The sequence below is a fragment of the Carassius gibelio genome, chromosome A18, assembly GCF_023724105.1.
Source record: "Carassius gibelio isolate Cgi1373 ecotype wild population from Czech Republic chromosome A18, carGib1.2-hapl.c, whole genome shotgun sequence".
In the NCBI taxonomy this organism is placed as follows: Eukaryota; Metazoa; Chordata; class Actinopteri; order Cypriniformes; family Cyprinidae; genus Carassius; species Carassius gibelio.
The window spans coordinates 27088127-27100897 of NC_068388.1; the positions used below are offsets into that span (position 1 = coordinate 27088127).

At 37.5% G+C, this 12771-nt stretch overlaps 1 protein-coding gene across 1 annotated transcript in view; it reads left to right on the forward strand.

Moving 5' to 3' along the window:
* The window catches only part of gse1b (Gse1 coiled-coil protein b), a 195772-nt gene that overhangs the window by 90981 nt on the left and 92020 nt on the right, over positions 1-12771 (forward strand). The window lies entirely within an intron of this gene.

Genomic DNA, 12771 nt, shown 5'->3' on the forward strand with positions numbered 1-12771 from the left:
AGCATCATGGCACAATGGTACAATGGCACAATTTATCCATAACTTGATTACTTTAAATAGCGTTCATGTAAACACTACATTCAGATTCACCAATCCGAATGAATTTAGTACGATTGAACCAAGAATTTTGCATGTAAACATGACCAATGTGTGCTTGCACCCAGATGACCCTGTTTATTTGTCAGTAAATTTGCAGTATAGGTTTATTAAAGTGACACAAAAGACAAATCCAAATCAGATAATCAGAGAGAGGAAGTCTTGATAATAGGCAGCAATCCAGTAACTTTATAATTGCAGGCAAACAAAGCAAAAGAGCAATCCAGCTACAAAGAAACAGGCATAGAGATCATAACAAAAGATAATATATGGAGAACAGTAAGTCAGTAGAAACTGGCAATATTTTGTAAGGTCTTGTGGCAGGAGTATATCTATTTTTTCAGGTGTTGACAGTGGGTAAATGTACTATATTATACTTTACTTGATGCTATGTTGTCCACAGTAGTGATGTTGATGGCCGGTAGACGAGGGACTGTGCAAATGTTGAGTTCCTGGACCAGATCTTAGTGAATTCATTTATTGCTGGCCCTGAGTCCCCTACCTCTGTAATACATTAGTAATTTTATCAGATGAAATCTCAACAGGCAGAGAAAAACTGTGGTGTAGTAGAGACTTTGTAGTTTATAGTATTTACTTTTAGTCTTGAATCTTGTAGACTCTTATTCTTGTGAGGACATGGTGCATTTTCATGACCAGGTTCACCACTATAGAAGCACAGTCTTTCATTTCGACAATGGTGGCATTCCTCTGTAGAAATACTTGTGTAGCTATGTGATCTGCAAGGATTCGGGGTTTCAAGTATGTCTGGGCTTGAATTAAGTTTGTAGTTTGCAAGATGGGGCAAGCTTTGGAGTTTTAGAGAGTTATGAAATAAATTATCAATCTTGTTAGATAGGCCCATCACTTTTATTATTATATCGACTTATTGCACATAGATTTGGTGACGAAATATATTTGCCATTTTGTTTGCATGCATGTTTGTTTAAATAAAATAATAATAATAATGTCATCAAAGTTTTAGCTGATCGAGCTGCCTTGTCATCTCATCTGCTTTCTGTTTCTAAGGTTGAGGTGAAGCTCATGCAGCTCCACCATACAGTACATGCACAGAGCAACAGCAACAGGGGAACTGAGAAAGTGATTAACTGCATCTGTCCTTCTTCAGATCCAGTAATTTATTTATGGGAAAAAAAATCAGTTTGAGATCAGTATGAAAGCAATAGATGCATCTGATTGTGGTATTGGAACATTCCTTTCCACCCGGAGGAAATAAAATATCCACTTGATGACAATCCCTGAAACACGATAGCTACTAAATCACACAAAAATCAACACATATAAAGGGCTAGGTAAACAACTTCTTGAAGAAGTAAAATCTAATGATTGATGGCACGGACATGACCTTTTGAGGCACTGATGATGTGAAGCCTCATCGTTAAAGGCTGGGACACACCGAGCTGACAGTTGGCCATCTTTTTGGTCTAGATACAGCCAATGTGACGCGACAACATTGTCAGATTTCATTGAGGTTGGCCTAGTGTGTCCTGGGTTTAAAGTAGGCATGAAACGGACGTTACAGTCAACTTTCCTTCCCTGTTGTGATGTATATCTAAGCGAAATGGTTTCTCAAGCAAGAAAGAAATGTAGGGCATGACTTAATTTTGTCCATCAGGATTTGCAAAAACTCATTTGAGTGGCAGGTTGCTGGAAAGAGGTTATTGTCTCATCCTCTTTGCAGTGCACACGTCATCAAAGAAGAGATGTTGCTGCATGAGGGAGAGGATGTATTTGGATAAAAGATTATGTGTTGGGGAAAGTTACTTTTTAAAAGTAATGGATTACAATATTGTGTTACTTCCTAAAAAGTAACTAATTAAGTTACTTAGTTACTGTTTATTGAAAGTAATGCGTTATGTTACTTTTGCGTACATTTTTTAATCTGGGTTGGGCTTCTAGTTCTATTCTTGGCAAATGTAAAAGCCCTTTCACACCAAAAGCCTCAGGCTGAAGGAAATGTAAATTCACGTCTGAACAGTAGAACACAGAAGAAGAAAGTTCAGCACTCTTCAGCAATAAAAAAAAAGAAAAATAAATGTTAGTTTATCTTGTGTAATTTTTGCTTATTATTATGGTTGAATTGGATCATCGAAGGTCAGCAGCAAATTGGTTAATAAAATGGGATTAAATACATAACGGATATTTGTATTATTTAACATATTTAATTATTGCAGCTTTGAGTCATATTCTGAGTTGATTTTCAATAACAGTTTTTTACATTTTGAGGAAAACTAAATCTGATTTGTTTTTTCTTTGTGAGCGAGTGAGTGAGTGAGTGAGATGAATTAATGTATGTTCACGTTTATTCTAGAACTAAAGTAACATCTTACTCCCAATGTCTCTCAACAAGAGAAAATGAGATCTTTCAATCAGTAAAAGTTCTTGTGAATTAAAAAGTAAAGCTTTACTTTACTAGTTACTTGGGAAAAAAAGTAAATCTGATTACATAACTCACGTTACTTGTAATGTGTTACCCCCAACAATTATTATGAGGGCATATAAATAAAATAATATCTTGCTCTTGTGAATCATTTATTATGAGCACTGCAATATTTCATAAAAAATTAATAATTTTCTATTTTGATTTAATAGTGACTTAATTCTAGGGAAGCTGTAATGGGGGATGGTCGCATAGCTGTTACCACTAGCTATTATCTAAATAAAATAAAAAAAGCTTACATCATTATAAGAACTTTTGTCAAATACTAATAAAAACACTAGTTCTGTTTACACAACCTTTACATAAGGCTAGCTAATGCCTTTGGGACATTTCCTATTAGTTGCAGTTTAGTTTCATGTGTATCAGGGGTCACGAGGAGTGGGGGGTATTGAGCATTGACTCTGATGTGTTATTTAACAAGCACCCTGTAACCCTGTGCGGGGCAAATGAGCTGCTTTAGACGACCCTCAGAGAGTACTCTGCGGTGAGGGGTCGAGAGCGGGGGTCTTCTTGATGAATGGATAGGGGGAGCGAACCGATCGGGCAGGAATGCAGAGACTCAAGTTGTAGTCAGGGAGGTTGTTATAGCTGGCAGAGCACACAGCCAAAGAATGCAGCATGAAAAAGAGAAGTAGAGTAGATACACTTATAGATAATAAAAGCTTGAGAAAGGAGGGGAGAGTGAACAAAGAGAGAGAGCATGAGTGTGGGGGAGGAGATGTGTGTGCCGCTGGCTGAACAAGGAACCAATTAGATGATGTGCTCAAGCGAACGGTAGGCAAAGCACTCAAACTGCCACATAGCTGCAGTAATTAGTGACCGCTGGTCAAAGGTCAAAAACAACTGTACTGTACTTCAGGATAGGGGGGGACACACACAAATATATTGAGGGAGTACAGCATGCACATACATTCAGCAGACATAAAACAGTGATGGTTTTGTTGATGCTGTGACAATTATCAGTGTGTATGTGTGTGTGTTTGGGGTAGAGGAAACAATAACAACAAAACAACAGATATCAGTGGGAAGCCAACACCATGATAGAAAAACTGTGTCTGTGTGATAGTTGATGGATACGTTTAGTGATAAACTCTGTCTCCAGCTATTTGGGACCTTAATCCTGATCTCAAAGGAAGTGCAAGGAGTGAAATGGTGACACTGCTGAGAGAGCGAGTTCAAAAGAGCAATCATGTGGAAAGAATAACAGTTTGAAAGAGTGAACAGAGGCAGATAATGATAGTGTGTGTGCACGCTAGTGATGCGCGGGTCGTTTCATAACCCACGGACCCCGCGGGTATCCCACGGGTCGGGTTGGGGCGGGTAAAGAAATTGTGATTTTATTTGCAGGGCAGGTTGGGGCGGGTCATTAAAACTAAATAAAAAAAATCCATGTATGTTGCGTGTAATTTTCTATAGCTAGCAGTGGTTCCCAACCTTTTTCAACAAAAATTAACTGACCCCGCTATTGTTGGGTTAATAGCTTAATCTACTCAGAAGCTAGATTGTTAACTGTCTTTATTGAATGAACTGGCCATGAACTGAAAATAACTCGAGCTGGAAACGCTTGGCACAGCTGCTGTTGTTCTGGAGCATATAAAATATCTAAGATAAATTGGCGGTTTATTCTTAAACCAATCAGTGAGCTTGAATAGTGAAAGCATAGTTACAGTTTAATATTTATTTTTTTCTTATTTTATTGTATATATGAAATGATGTTATTATGTTATGACATTTTTACATATATGAACAATATTATTATTTCTTTTAATAGTAATTGGTGGCCCACATGCAATACCATCGCGACCCACTATAACCTGCTGACCCTGCAGGTAATACGTGGGTCGGGTTGGGTTGGGTAAATTTTTTTAACTTTAACACAGAAGTGTGATTTTTTAAATGTTTTTTTTTTTTTACATTTTCAAGTACTTTTAATGATGCTTTGTATACAGTGTAACCAAAGCATTATATATAAAAAAGATCCTACATTTTAATTGATTGGCAATAAAATTTGAAATAAAAAAAATAATAAAATGAACAAAAAAAATGTAAACAAGTTCAATCTTGAGTTTGAAGCATATTAAAAGAAAGTAAAGGATAATTCAATTCAAGTTTAATTGTATAGCACTTTTTACAATACGAATCTTTGCAAAGCAACTTTACAGAAAATTAAGTTTTTACAACATTTCCTTTGTTAATGATTTATTTATTTTTGTGGTGAGTGTTTGAGATAAGCATTTTTTATTGATGATTGTGATTTGGTTTTGTTTAGCAGTTCTTGCTGATATTAGTGGGAATTATGATTGCTGCTTTTAAGGCTCATTGCTCGGCTTATAGATTTTAAGGGATTTTCTTTGTAGTATGTTAGGAGAGCTTGATTTAAGAATGAGTCAATATCCTAAATTATATCTTGATGTAAGCTATAAGCCAGTGAAAATTCTGTCATTATTTACTGACATGTCTTTTTGTTCAACCTTTATGAGTTTCTTTCTTGTCCTGATGGTGTTAAACCTCTTAGTCATCAGATTATCCATGATCCTCTGGGCTCTGTGTGTTTGCGTGCAAGTTTACCTGTTGTGAGTGCAATGGCATTCTTTAACAGGTCTGTTCCATCTTTTTATTTTTAATGTGATTTGGAGTGCCGTCTTATATCTGAGCTGACATATGGTAGCATGGCTGTGCATTCTGCAAACATTTCATCTGTTGACAAACGCAGCATGTTTTTTTTAAGGCAAAGCGTGTGCGTTTGCGCATATGCGCGTGCATCAGAGTGAACTGCACATCGCTGGGTGCTGTGAACGTGTTGTGGGAGTTTCAGTGTTTGTGTGCACTTATATGTGTGTGAGGGTGTTTGGTGCTGCATATGTGTAAGAGCGTCCCGCTGCTTGGAAAGTCAGTTGCACGATTTGCCAGCTGGCAACGTGCCCCATTGGCAGGCAGTTCGGTTAGAACAGCACGCCTGTCTTGATCAGGCCACCTGTCTTCGCTGTGAAGGCGTGTGGCAGAGCTTACTGAGGAGAGAGGAGGAGGAATCTGCTAAAGCAGCCTGAGAACAAAGAACTGGCACTGGGTGCTGCCCTCCACAGCAGGCCGAGGCCCTCTCACAGGAGATCAGTGCTGGTTCAGAGAGGAAACACTGCTGTGTTTTAACTAGAACTTGTGATTTCTTATGAATGAGTCTCAACATTGATTTATTAAATTGTTTTAAACCCAAACTCATATTTTCACTTCCTTAGCAAATGTATTTCTTGATTTTCATGGTAGTCCCACATGATTTTTATTTAGGTCACATTGGATCTAGTAGGCTATATTAGTAAATGCAGGATGTGTTAGTATGCCCAAACTCCTGGCTGCGTCTAATGGGGGTTTGTGTGTTAGCAGGGTTGATGGCTGCCTTTGACAAAAAGCGAAAAAAGTCAAAGCATGTAGTTCTTGTCAGTGTGTCATTGTGTTAACAAGAACCTGCTTAATTATTCAGCACTGCATGTGTCTCTAGAGTGAGACTGATTCAATAATGGAGAAGCCCGTCTTTGACCAACAGCACATGTCATTCGAATAAGCACAGGAAATTAGATTTAGATCAGCGCTCGGTTGTAGTGGATGTGAAAAAAGACAGTTGGTATGGACAGGGAATGAGAATCGGTCAGTTCTAACCATGTACTGTAAAATGTATGAGTTGTTGATGTTATTCACATTACAGCATGGCTTTGAGTGCCTTATTATATATTAAACTATTATCATAGTTTACCCAAAAATAAAAAATTGTCATCATAAACAACTTTTTTTTCATAAACATTTTTGGGTGAACTGTGACTTTAAGAAAATAGTATAATATACAAATTGTAATACCACAATAATAATATATATTTTGAATGTCTTGTTTCATTAAAATGATGAAATAATACCAAGCAGCAATTCACAGTTCACATCTAACAAACTTTTGACTATTTAAAAAACCCTTTGATATGCACCACCACAGCTTTCAGTTGGAAATAAATCAACGAAGGAAAGAAAACTACACTTGTTAAGCCATTTCATCTTTGTCTTTAAAGGAATTATTATAAATAGTTGTTAAAATTGTCAACTACATAGGTTGCATATAGGGATATGATATAAATATAGCTTTAACTCCACAATAAAGGAAATAAATGAAAGCAAGAGCATGTAATTGAGGCATTCTTCAGGTTGACATGGGTGTGTGTGCCTCTGGAGGTCAGAGGTGACAGAATATTAAAGGCAGTTTCTGTCTAATTACGTTGGCTGAGTCTCATAGTTTTATAGGCTTAAGAATGACCTTTGACCTCCTCCTCACTGCAGAGTCCGTTTTCTAAACCTCTTAACCCTGCACCACCCAAACACAGTGACCTGAAGACTGCAGCAGTTTAAAGTGTTAGAAGGTCACTGAAATATTGATGTATGAGCCCCCTGTATTATTTTCTTGCTGTCTTTAAAAGCCAAAATGACACAAGTATGCAATAAATCTACAACATGCTTTGAAAAGAGTCGGACTGGGGTATCCATCATACATGACTATGGGACGATGTTGTACAGTTTTATCAAAGTTTATTGCATCAAAGGCCCCTGTGACCCTTTTGAGTTGTTGTTACAATGAGCACAGAAAATCATGTTCCCATTCAGTGTCAACATGAAACTGCACTGAAACACTGCACAGAACAATTAAGAATGTATGAAAATAAACAAAAAATAATAATAAACTATATATATATATATATATATATATATATATATATATATATATATAGTTGTAATTTTTTACTTTAGATTCATTTCTATTTAATATTTATGTTGTCAGTATTTTATGTTGTTTCTAATGTTGTTGCTGTAGAGCTCAGAACTCTGTCCTTTTCGTTCACTTTTTTCCCACTTTTTCTTATCAATCTTTAGCATTATAGTCAAGTCAAGTCAACCTTATTTATATAGTGCTTTAAACAAAATACATTGGGTCAAAGCAACTGAACAACATTCGTTAGGAAAACAGTGTCTCAATAATACAAAAAGACAGTTAACGGCAGTTCAACATTGAATTCAGTGATGTCATCTCTGTTCGGTTTAAATAGTGTTTGTGCATTTATTTGCAATCAAGTCAACGATATCGATGTAGATGAAGTGACCCCAACTAAGCAAGCCAGAGGCGACACCGGCAAGGAACCGAAACTCCATCGGAGACAGAATGGAGAAAAAAACTTTGGGAGAAACCAGGCTCAGTTGGGGGGCCAGTTGTCCTCTGACCAGACGAAACCAGTAGTTTTTTATGATAATAACACTGGACACGACTTTGAAAATTGGAATTGATTGGATGGTGGCCGCTATACAACATTTTGTTAAAAAATATGAGTGCTTGGCAGCAAAAAGGAAAGTCATTTCAGATTAATAGGTTTATAGTCTTATTTCTCAAGATAACAACAGCATCAGATATTAAGAAGGTAAATGGGGTCAGGTTTGATTTCGTGTTGACTTAAAGATCGCATACTTGTGTGTGTTTTTATTTTGTGTGTGTTTGTTGATGAGAGACAGCTTTTTTTGTATTTCTCAGCATGCTGTTGAGATTTGTTACAGCTACAGACGCACATGTGCTTTAAGCCTGTGCTGTTGCGGGATAAAGGAAGTGTCTGTGAGCGAGCGGAAACCTGCGAACACAGCCACAGATCAGACGTCTCACCGCTCAGACTCCACAATAAGAGAGCTTGTGCTTTTGTTCTGCTGAAATCCAATTATAGCAGCTCTGCCACTGTGTTCTCATTCCTCATTGTCCAAAGCCCTTAAATCCAGAATGCAATGCTGGATCCAGATAACTCAAATGAGTGGGCTCCGTTAGCAGTGAGCTGTCAGTATTTAGCACAGTGTACATGAACCCAACAGAGTTCTAATGGGATTGCATGTATACCTAGACCTTGCGAGTTCTTGAATGTGTTTTGTCGCAGAATGGCTATGCTGCGACATATTCATGTAAAGAACAAGCAGCCATTTCTAGGAGCTTTTTTAGAAATTATAGTAACTGTAAAATGAAACTCATATTAAATATATTTTTATTGAAAGATTCACGTTTTTAAGATTAAATAAGGGCATTTAAAAACGGATCTAAGGTAACAACAAAGCTTTGGGAAAAAATGCTTTTTTTGGACTTGTAGCAGTATAATGCCTTGGTAGTCATTAAAATATCTTGGAAAATAATTTAAATACCATATAATATAAATATGATAATAATTTAGCACCATGGTATAGACAGTATAACAAAGTACCATAACGTTACCATCTCATGCATCATTGTGCTATTGTACCATGGAATAATTAGCAAATGGACAGCAGCTGTACAAGTTAAGTTATGGATGGTGAATGCAGACATATTCTACTCTCCCTTTATCATTGTTTTCAACCATTATACTAGCTTCAACCACTTATTGTGCTCACTTTCTAAATCCCTGCCCACCACAGACATGTCAGCCATCCCAAAGTCATCAAATGATTGACACACAGAGTTTTTCAAGGTGGGCTGGCATCCTGGCACTTTTGCGCTGTTGCTGTCATACAGACAAGTTAAAACTTTTCCGCTGATGGGATAATTTTATACCTGCTGATCCTAAAATACTAGTTCAGTGGAATAGTTGAAAGGAAGGTCTTGTGCCCTTGCTTTCACAGATCTTCAGTTACATGGACGGTGGAGCTCCATGCTGTCTGCCCTCTCATCAGAATATGATATTCAAGAAACATTTAACCCAGAATCAAACTGTCTTTGAACACTCTCTGCCTGTTCTTCTATTTAAAGGTTGAAACTGCAGCAGAAAATGGATCTATGTGAGAGAAGAAATAAGATGGAGTGTATGTGTGTGTGTAGTCTGTGAGGCCCCTCTCTCAGTCTGCGCTGTCAGATGGAGGTAGATTTAGGATCTGACGGATCTTGGGGGAGGTGATGGGGTCACAGCGGCGTAGCCTCTGTCTCTCTGTGTACATTCTCATGCTGCTTTTGTCCTCTCGACCTTCTCAGCATTCACTCGCCCCCTCCATTTAACACCACACATCCATCAACACCCGCCTCCTTGGAGATCACCGTGGCAACCCTTTACATGGCAAGGGCAGAGGGCCCCTGGGGATGCTTTCTGGCGCCATGACAACAAGGGTTTCCTTGAGTCAGCCTGCTTATTCGTGTGATTTGAGTGTTGTAAAAGCAACAGTCCTGACAGCAAAGCCAGATTTTACATAAGTTAAAAACAACATGGCTCAGAGTAGTTCTTTCCAAACGCATTTCTGAAATGAACAATGAATCATTTCTAAAAGGTAAAAATGTGTACTGTCATTTTTTTTTTTTTTTTTTTTTTACGATTATTGGACATTACTCACTATGTATAACAGTACACGTAACCATAGCATACTACAGTTCGTTAATCTTTGCATGATATATACTATATCAGTGATTTTTTCATACACAGCACTGGACAGGTTGTCTTCTTTGTTTAACAATTATAATTTATTTATTTTTTTACATCAGCATATTTATTAAGAAGTGACTATTTGTGAAGTGTAAAAAAAAACATTCTAGTAGCTTGGAGAATGCATGGAGAGTTAAATCACTGGATTTAGCATTTGTGTGTGGCATTTATTTTAAATAGAAATTTAGAACATATTAGTTGAAATATGTAGAAATAATTGGTGTCTAATGGTTATGTAACCTATAACTTTAGAACATATAGGCTTTAGTACATAAACCAGTAGGTCCCAATAAGGCAACATCCAAATATGAAATTATATTTTGCATTTATTATTGTTTGTTAACCACCTTATTGTATTATTTTTGATGACAATTAAACATAATTACAGAACAGAGAACACACATCTATATAAATAATCTCTCTCTCTCTCTCTCTCTCTCTCTCTCTGTGTGTGTGTGTGTGTATGTATGTATGTATATATATATATATATATATATATATATATATATATATATATATATATATATATATATATATAAAGCAGTTTTATTCTTGTCTTATAATGACAGAAAGCCTGTAGTGTAATAACAATTGCTGTCTGTTTCTGTTCTGTAATTACACATCTCTCCAGTGTGAGTGTGTGGCTCTCCAGTGTCTCTGCCATCAGACGTACCATATGATACAGTGCAGTTTCTGCCCCTGAGACCGCCCTGCTAATTAGCTGACATCCCCTAACCAACCCCCCCCCCCATAACCATCGCCCACCCGCTGCTCTCAGCACTGCTCTTGAGTGCTCACCCTATGCCTCAAACACTCATGCTCTGCATTCTCTGCCTATTTTACACTCACTGAAAACAAGCCTTTCTGTCCTATGATCCTTTTCCTGACTGTAGTTTTAAGCAGCTGTCTTTTCTTTGAAGTGTAGCCTCGACTGGCTGAGAATCCCCACAAAAAAAAAAAAAAAAAAAAAACTATAGCACAGATCAACACAGCAAAATGCATGCTTTTAATGCATCATAGAAGTACTGCTTCTGGAGACTTGCAGCACTGCACTTTGATCATGTTCACACTGCACCTGATTATGGCTGTCAGTCCTCTATTTTATGCACAGTTCATTTATTTATGAAAATAATAACCACATTCCAAACAATTAACCAAACTTATACCCCTAAATCAGAACCGCAGGTAGACCTAACTTTCCTGCCCTTAAAGGGTGCACTAGCAGCTGCTGCTAGACTATATGGTATAAGCTATATGGGTTTTAGTGTCCTTGTAACCATGCTGGTTGGTTACACAAGAGAGTGTGACCATAGAAACAATGCATGTCTCCATTTATTGACAAACTGATAAGGTTAAACTCATCTTATCAGATCAATCGAAATTCAGTCCCTTTCAAACCATTTTCAGTTTATAAAATTGTTGCTACATTTTGCCCTTGTTAAGTGCTATAGCTCCACTGTCAGTATACTCTTCTTACACGGTACAGTACAGTGCGGTCAAAGAAGTGTTTCTGTTTATCTTTTCATTCAAAGGTCTGCGCTCATGTCTTCTGTGAACTGTGAAAATAAATTCTGCTTTCCTCTCCAATCTCCTCTACTAAAATAACTGCAGGGAGAGCCATTCAGCCCTCTGACCTGTTAATTAGCCCTGTAATTACAATGTGATCAGTGCAGCACTGCTTGAGTGTGTAATGGTGTGCTGCTTAAGTCTCACCAATAGAGTCTAGTTACTGTTTTCCTGTTGTGTGAACAATGCAATATATTTAGGGAATTATAGGGATATTCCAAAATTGAGAATTATCAATTACTCATATACGTGAACTCCACTGTAACTTTTAAATACCACTTGAACATTCAGGCTTTAAGCATGGCACCAAGAGATCAGTGACACGGGAAGATGTCAAACATGAGTCTGTTCCTGACATAACCCCTTTGTATGAAAAGGCTTAAAGATTTGGAATATGGTTCATCGGTCATGGAGTATTATAATTGTTTTATGGTTTATTTGTGGTAGCTTGTCTACTCACTGTCTTCTTTCATTTTATGGAAGACGGCACTGTATTCGCATGCTGATATAAATGAGAAACTATACAAAAATATCATAACAGTGTTTGCTACATGACTGAATCTTCAACAACACATCAAAAATATGTTTTAGCTGAGTTGTGCTTTCAGTCTGATTAAAGGTGGTGATGCTGCAGAATAATACAATGAAGAAAAAAATGAACACATTTATATCGTAAATTTGAAATCAGGTTTTCTCAAAATCTCAGCAAAGGCGAGCCAAACTTGTCGATCACAAGATACAGTATAGAGATATGTTAACAGTCATTACTCAATTTAAACAAAATGTGCACAGCACTGTAGCCGCCCTTTTACTCTGTCACTTTTTTCTCTCTCTAATTCTTTTCCATATTTCTTTCTCTCTCTTTGCCCATCCACTGCTTCCATTGGGAAGTGTGATTTGTCAGTGCTGCAGCCTAGTGTTTGAAACCAATTAAGCCTTTACAAACGAGTATTAATCATCAGGGCCAAGGCCGATCAAAGGCAGGCCTCCCACATCCAGAGGTATAGATTTCCATTCGCTGGAGGGAGAGAGGCCAGCGTGCGTCTCTCAGTGGGCAGATTACCTCATGTTCCAGTAGCAGATAATTTGTTTTCAATGGGTCTAGATCAATGGGCCTGACTGTTCTGGGAACAGAGGGGACACTGCATTGGTAATTGGACAGAGTAAATTGCAGTATTTGTGAGAAGCCAAACAGGTGACGTCAGAAGG